This window comes from Balaenoptera borealis (genome assembly GCF_965194805.1).
Source record: "Balaenoptera borealis genome assembly, chromosome: 18".
NCBI lineage: Eukaryota > Metazoa > Chordata > Mammalia > Artiodactyla > Balaenopteridae > Balaenoptera > Balaenoptera borealis.
The window spans coordinates 19,702,052-19,710,290 of NC_138877.1; the positions used below are offsets into that span (position 1 = coordinate 19,702,052).

General features: G+C 45.4%; 1 protein-coding gene across 6 annotated transcripts in view; it reads right to left on the reverse strand.

Annotated features, from left to right (window-relative positions):
• The window catches only part of FNDC3A (fibronectin type III domain containing 3A), a 193,156-nt gene extending 186,089 nt beyond the window's left edge, over nucleotides 1-7,067 (reverse strand). The window contains exon 1 of one of the 6 annotated variants that reach the window (XR_014236917.1): nucleotides 3,459-3,758. The gene's annotated coding sequence lies outside the window, so the exon portion shown is untranslated. Of the gene's footprint in view, nucleotides 1-2,744; nucleotides 3,053-3,458; nucleotides 3,760-4,327 lie in introns of those variants that run through there. The other 5 variants (XM_082365287.1, XM_082365286.1, XM_082365290.1 and 2 more) reach the window with 5 other exon arrangements.
• Nucleotides 7,068-8,239: the final 1,172 nt, after the last annotated feature.

The following is an 8,239-nucleotide window of genomic DNA, read 5'->3' on the forward strand; positions in this document are numbered from 1 at the left end:
GCATCCTTTCAGTGATGGGTTCATAACGATACGGCCAAACTTGTCCAGCCCTGCCTATTACTCTCTTGACCATGCTGTGGGGCTTAGCCAAAATCTTGACTTTATAAACTTCTTTCCTTCTTCCTCCTGATACTTATCCTTATACACTCTCAGACTGGTCTCCTTGCTATTACTTCCAGCTCTGGCTGTCAATCTTTTTTGGAATGTCTTTCCTTTTGCTAGATATCTAAATCCTTCCTAAGCTTCAAGTCTGACTTCCTTTAAATGCCTTACAGGATCATTCTAGCCCTCAGTGGCCTCACTTTCTTTTAAATTACAGTCCTTGCCACACAATTTAATAATGCCATCTTATATTTTTGCTAATGATTTCTTGTGTGTTAGTCTAGTATCCCCAACTAGTCTGTAGACTACTTGAAGGAAAGAAACACATCCTATTGCTTTTGTATCCCCGCTCTAATAGTAGCTCATCATCCTCTGAGCACATGTCATCTCCCAAGCGCATCTCTCTACCTTGGAGAAAAAACAGCCTGAGGACTGGTAATGGGTGATAAGTGATTGGAAATATCAAAGAAAGACACCTACAAAGGAACTTGATGGAAGACCATAGGCTACAACTCAAACTTAGAAAGTATATGTGAAAGATAAGCAAAACTACAATAGTGGGAGGATAGAGATAAAGATCAAGGGTTAAAGAGACCACAGCGTAACACTCTGAAATAAAATGAGACCAAAATATTAAGAAAATTATAAAAGCTCCCAATACAGGTAAAAAAAAAAGTTGCCTTTCAACACTACTGGTCATTAATTCCTTTTCAGCAAGCAGCTCGACACTGATATCCATATGGGCCATTTTTCTTTTTCTTTTTGCAATGTGATAAAAAGAAGCACTAAAAGACTCAATGGAATTGCATGCATAGTATTCTAAACCTTTGGATTTACAATATTGTGAATTTATTTGAAGTCTGCTAGAGACTGCTAGGGGAAAAAACCAATCTTTTGATTACCTGGCTAATAAAATTAGAAATCACATGCATATTGCTACATCATGCTCAAAGACATCACCTAGACTCATTTTCATAGAAAAATGTACCAAGAACATGAAAAAGAAAACAAAACCTTTAGGTTACTTCATCAAATTGTATCTTAAAAATATAGGCAAAATAGAAGATGCACAAGCATTGGATGTATGCACATTAAAAAAAATACAAATATTTTTAAACAGGCATAACTATTACCCATAAATCTAAAACAAATTATAAATTAAATGCTCTTTACCTAAGTAAAGCTACAAAAGACGATGAAAACTATTAATCATGCATCCCTTCTCTTTTTTCTGGGTTTTATAACCTCTCACTCCTGACCTCTGCCTGGCTGGTCAGAGAAGAGGGAGAAATTTTTTCATAATTAGTAATAAAACATGCTCAAAATTATACTGTAGAACTTTAAAAATTAAAACATAATCACTAAATGCATGATAAATCAGCTTTCAGTTACTCATACAAAGGGGGAAAGTGATGACACAGATGACACCAAATCTGTTTTTTCGAATCATATGATTAATGTGGGAGAAGCAAATTACCCTTATAATTATGTTTCACTGAAGCCAATGTTAACCAGAAGTTTATTTTCCCTGAACAGTCAATGATTTTTGAGGGTTCAGACAAGACAGAAAGAGGGGGAGTTCATTCAGAAGCATACAGGTGGTTAAAAGCAGCCAGCCTAAGATAAAAAATTTTCAGTTAACCTACACAAGAAAACTGAGAGGTGTTCTATGAAGGGAAAGAAGAAAATTTCATAAAATTTGTGATAGTGCTAAAATTCTTAAACATAAAACTATTTATAAAAATTTTAACAAAATCTTTTTCCTGTCAAGTCATCATCCCTTCTTCCCAATAACTGGTATAAGTGGTGATGGCAACAATTATCAGTGGGCTAAGAAGCTGAAAGCAAAATTTTAGGTTCTATGTTATCAACGATGTGTAAAATCCTTTTTATCACTGTTTTAAGTCCACCATCTGTCTCAGTGGGCACTTTATCTCATTACTTGAGAAAAATCAAACCAACCAAGAAAATATCAAACAGGCAGGGGACTCATTTCTCTGGACTATTTTTAGGTGATTTAAAAACTTACACGATGGCAAGAACTACAGATTTAGCAAATACACAAAAACTAAATATTTATCCAAATACAAGATCATAGCCACAAAACTCAATTAGTTTCTGCCTAACATATGGCTCCAACTCCCGGGTGGCATATGTTTAGCACTGGCGCTGGTACTATCATGGTGATAAAACATTATAGTAACAGTTCAACTTTTGTTATTTCATTCTTATAATACAGAAGAACACACACCAATTTTGCTTCCAAGAACTAAAAACACAGACCACGGGAAAAAGCAAAATAATTATGCCGCTCAGTTTTAAGAGCCTACAGTCTACACATACATAAGGATTATACAGTTTAAAAAAAAAAACAAACTCTTGTCAGCCTGGTATGCTATGTTAATAGATGCTCAGACACGAAGGTGTCCAAAGGAACTTACATGAAATTTCACAAAAGAAAATCCCGTATTTATGATTCCTAGCACCCCACTATCCATTACCCCCCTTCCCCCCACAGAAAACTATCCCAAGGCTTTTAACGTTAACAGTTTAATAAAAGAACGACTAACGACTACATTCATTAAAACCGCCGCCGTTCTGCCCTCGATTTTATGGCTAAATTACGTGTTCATTTTCTTTACCTAACGCGTGACGTCCTTCCACAGCCGTGTCAGAAGTTCAAAGATCCAGGCTGTTAAACAGGGCGAGGACTGCAGCCCGGAGTCCACCCCCCGACTGAACAGGTGGTTAACTCCGCCGTCTGGAGGAACGGCCAGGTACTGGCACCAGCCAAACAGGATCAAATACACAAGGGCGGGTTTTCGAGGTTTTAACCCCAACAGGAGCGGGGGAAACTCTCTTCAGAGGAGCGTTCAAGTTTGGCGGCTGCCCGGCGGCCAACACCTAAGGCGCCGCGGCCGCTCGGCGATCCGCTCCGGAGGGCTCCCCAATCCACCCCCCAGCGCCGCCGTCAGCGGCGCGGCTCGCCGCGGGCCGCGGGCCAGGGGGGCGGAGGGAGGGCTGCCCGCGCCGCCGCGCCGCCTCCGCGGGCTGGTGGCGGGGCCGCGGCCGCGCCCCCACGAGCGCCTCCCGGCGAGACTCGGGCCCAGCAGGTGCCCCGTGAGTGGACGGGTCCCGCCCGCGGCCCACTCCCCTCCGCCCAGCGCGCGCCCACAAGACCGGGTGGGCCAGGCCCCTCGACGGGCCCGAGCCCCGCTTGGCGCCCCGGCCCCTCACACCCAGCCTAACGGTTTCCGCGGCGCCTGCCCCGGGTGGGGAGGGTGCGGGGGGGGAAGACGGGACCCGGACGCCTCGGTCTGCCACACCTTTCCCGAAGGGAGCGCCCGCGCTCTCACCTCCGAGTCACGCCGCTCTGAGGCGGAGCAAGGCGGCTACCCCGGCGCCTCTTCTTCGGGTTCCTGATCGTTCTCGCTCCACTTCAGCGGCAGAGCCAGCTGTCGGGGCCGCCGCGGCCGCCGGCGCACTGACTGTTGGGGTGGTTTCCCGGCAGTGACGGTGCCGCCTCAGCCCCGCTCTTCGCTCCCTCTCCGCGTAGCTCCCGCTTTCTGTTTCACCCGAGGGACCACGAACGCCGCCGCCGCCATGCTTACTACGGAGCCGGGAGGAGGAGCCCGGAGTCGGCGCGCCGAGTGCGGCTGCGCGAGCCCAGCCGACGGCGCCCCCGGCCGGCCCGGACCCCGCGTCCCCGCCCCGCGCCCTGGCCCGCCGCCTTGCTGGTCTTTACCGGTAGCGCGAGGCGCCCGCGGAGCCGCCGGTGCGGGGCGTCAGAGTCTCCGTCGCCGCTCCCGGGGCGCCCATCGCCCTCCCGGGGCTCCGGGCTCTCTCCTGAGGTCCGGCTACGCCTGGGTCGTCGCAGCCGCCGCCGCGGCCAGGCTGCTAGCGACACTAGGGAAATGAGGAGCCAACTGACGTTCCTGGGGCTGCTCACACACTTCTCAGTCCAGATTGTAAAAGACTCCCTCTGAGGCGCACCGGGTCTGCCTTTTTCAGGAAGCACAAAACTTAATGCCGGCAGGTGCTTTTAAAGACACTCTCCCAAGGAATAGGAAGCCAACCGAAGTGGGCTTGGATGGTTTCAATCCCAAACGCTTACACCCCAGGAGCTCTTAAGCAAACAAAGATATTGAGATATTTACTTCAGCTGGTAACGTGAGGGTTAGTTTCTTGGTCTCTTCCCCAGTCAAAACGCGTGGAAACCCATTACCTTAATTTGTGCAACAGCCCGAAGACTTACAAGGGAACGCGGCCGAGATTTCCTTGAACCTGCAGCAACTGGGGGCGCTGCAATAATGCCTGAGGGCCGGTCAGGGCTGCTTCCTTTTGCGGTTTCCACGGGAGGACTTGGGATGGGGGTTGTCCTTGGGACGGGGAGTCTAACCCCAGGAACTGTCCCCTCAGAAACAATGACGACGTACCCAGGCTCCTTGTTCTGGCTTCATTTCAGCTTATGAATTGTGCTGCCTTTAAAACATAGCAGTGCTTTTTTTCCCCACCTTTTTACAGAAATCCTTTTAAAATGTACTTATTCCCTGCATTCTTAAGGAATACAATGGTTAATGAAATCCTTTGTTGATGACTAGCCACCAAACGCCATACCTTGGCCATACGCTAGTCCCAGGGCATTGCTGAGGTATATAGGATCTCTACTTAGGTGATCTCTTTTTTTCTCGTTGGAATGTTCTCATCACCTTTTCTAATATCTGTCACTGCTTCTCATCTCATCTGCCTCTTGATCCGCTCAGATCCTTCCTCTCATCCTTTCTACTTTACTGTTTATTTTTTACTCTTTTCTCCTTTCTTGACTGCTTTTCTCTATGGCTCCAAGTGATGACTGATCAGATGTTTATATCCACAGTCAGCCAATGAGAGATTTCTTTTCTTCCTCTTTGCCATCAGTAAATAGGACAGTGACTGTATATCAAGGGGTATCCTGAGATATTTTCATTGTTGTTCACTCTCAAAAAGTTCTTCTTCCGCCAGAGGGGTTTCCTTTTCTTAACTTCCAGATTTGGCCCTCTTCCAGACAAAATTACTGGAAAGCTGGCCTCTGGATAACTGAGGCACAACTGTATTTTGTTTTAAAATATGAGGGTTTATTAGAGCGTGGGTGAGTTGGGTGGCTTTTCTGTATTGCTGCCCTAGCTCTGTTTGGTCTGAGACTAAGGGAGTGGTTTCCAAACCTGACTCTATGCTAGTAATTTCCAAAGCTTCCTACTTGGAAACTTTTTAAAAAGACAGAATCTTGTAATCCATCCCTCAAGATTCTGATTCCTTTGGGGTTGGGTGTGGAGGTGGGAGAAATGGAATTTTAAAAAAATTATATTTTGGACATCCCTACATGTATAGGCACAACAAGAAAGAACAGCTATTTTGAAGGAGACTAAGACATAATTCAATAATGTCACTGAAGTAGACATAGATTAGTCAACAGTGTACAATGCTGTAAGGTTGAGTCAAGCGAGGACCGGGAAATTTATGTTCTGTGGAGAGAATGAATCACACACATAAATAATCCTAGCATGGGCACCAGTATGAATTCTCTGGGAATCCAGAGAGGGGCAAGAATTTACATTGACTTTGAACAGGTCACTTCTCAGTGCTTCATTTTTCTTATCAATAAAATAAGGGTTATTTAAAATCCTCATCTTTTTCGAGCTCTGAATAATACCCAACACTTTGACCACTTATTTCCTTGAATAATTCTTCTTCCTCTGGCACTATACTCTCTTGGATTTTTTCCTACATTTCTGGGTACCGCTTCTCTGATTCCCTTGCAGATTCCTTCTCCTCTCCCTAGCTATTAAATTGTGAGGAGTACCTCACAATTCAGTCTAGGTTCTTTTCTGTTTTCATTATAATCTCTTGGCCTAAACCTCATCATCCACCCCAATGGCTTTAGTTATCATCTATATGCTGATGATTTCCACGTATGTGTCTCTAGCCCAGTCCCTTACCCTAAATTCCAAATCTGATACCTACTGCTTCACTGACATGTTCACTTAAAGCCTCAAAGTTACAAAGTTTAGTCCGACTTAGTTCACAAACTCTTCCTGTTTTCCTTTCCCCTCATCTATCCAGTTGTTCAAATCAAACAAGCAGTAGTCACCCCTGATATCTCCCTCCTTCTCATTCACCATATTTGTTGCAGCACCAAGTCCTAGCAATTTTACCTCCAAAATCTTAAAATTGGCCTACTTCTTTCCAATTGCTACCAATCTAATCTGGTCTCACTGCATACAATCTGAGCCTTTATTCTCCACTTTGCAGCCAAAACAGTTTTTCTAAAAGCAAATAAGATTATGCCACTTCTCATATAAAACCCTTAAACAGGGTCTCATTGCTCTAAGATAAGACTAGCATTCTTAAGGTGGCTTACCAGAACATGTGAGGTCTTGCCTTTTCTAGTCTGATCTGACACCACTCTCCCCTGGCTTCCTGTGTGGAAGACTTCCTGGCTGCCTTTTATTTTCTCAAATGTGCTGTAATCCCAACAGCCATAGGCCCTCTGCACATGACCTTCTTTTCCCTTTTAACTTGAGTAAGGAAAAACATTTCTGACTTCCCAGACAAGTTCAAGACATTTGTTGATGTCAGCCCTCCTACCACCATGTACCTTTCCCTCTATGACTTATCACAGCTTGTAACATTTGGTATGTGTAAATACTAGGTATGTGTCTATTGCTCCCTTCATGAGGAGAAGGACTGAGCCTATTTTTGCTTACACAGTGCCTGGCATTTAGTAGCTGCCCAATAAATATTTCTTAAATGATTGACTGTGTTCTTTGAGGTCCCTTTCAGCATTCTAGAAAGTTATTGAATCATACAATTAGGAGATTACTGATCACTTTTGAGAGAGGAATCTTTTGTATGATTAGTGGGAGGCAAAGGAACTGCTGTGAGCAGGAAGCTGGTGCTGCTTGCTGTGCCATGTGTAATACAGTCCTTTGACCCAGAAAATTCAGGTCTTCTTTTTTTTTTTAGAGGAAAGTTCCCCTTTTTTTAAAAAAAAATAAATTTATTTATTTTTGGCTGCGTTGGGTCTTCGTTGCTGCACTTTCTCTAGTTGTGGTGAGTGGGGGCTGCTCTTCGTTGCAGTGCGCGGGCTTCTCATTGCGGTGGCTTCTCTTGTTGCAGAGCATGGACTCCAGGCACGCGACCTTCAGTAATCGTGGCACACGGGCTCAGTAGTTGTGGTGCACGGGCTTAGCTGCTCCGTGGCATGTGGGATCTTCCCGGACCAGGGCTAGAGCCCGTGTCCCCCGCATTGGCAGGTGGATTCTTAACCATTGCACCACCACGGAAGTTCAGACTCAGGTCTTCTGCTAGCATCCAAGAAACTGTAGCAGGCTAAGTTATTAGCTTGCAAGGAGCATAACATCTCAGACCCTTCACATCTCTTAACAAGATATGATGGGTTGAAGAGAAAGAAAGAGATGAAAAAGTCAAACGGCAATGGAGACTTGTCTTTTAGGAAGTTTGGGGGAAAAGTCTGGTGAGGAAGAGAGCTGGGACAGAAGATTGAGGTGGGAGGGTAGTGCTGGCCGAATCCTCTGAGCAACCCTGGGGGGTCGTAACTCAGAACCAGAGAGAACACTAATTGCCATTGCTCGTCTCTTTGGATGGGGAACTGGTGCAAGTCTGGAAGAGGAGAGGAGGTGAAAGCAGTTGATCTGGAGGTACACCCGTTAAAGTAGCCAGAAGCTTTTTGTTTGTCTCTGAGGGGTGTGGTATAATGTGGGGGAGGAGAGAAAGGCTTTGGAGTCAGGTAAATCTGGGCTCCAATCTCAGCTGTATTACTGACTGATTGATTGATCTTGGGCATGTTATCCTCCTGAGCCTCAATTCCTAAAGATAAAATACCTACTTTGCAGGATTAAGTGGCATAATGCATGAAAATGCCTGGTATATGCCTGATGCTCAGTAAATAAATAATAACTATATGATTAGGATGTCCTGGATAATGTGACCTGGTGAGGTTGGGAAAGTTCAGAACCTTCCTCAATATTTCCAAAGATACTCAGGGGGGGACTTGGCCAGAGTTAACTTTTGCTCCAAACTCTTTATCCTGTTGCAATCTCCATCCCTCACCATGCTTTCCCAGCCATGCTTTGCTCCA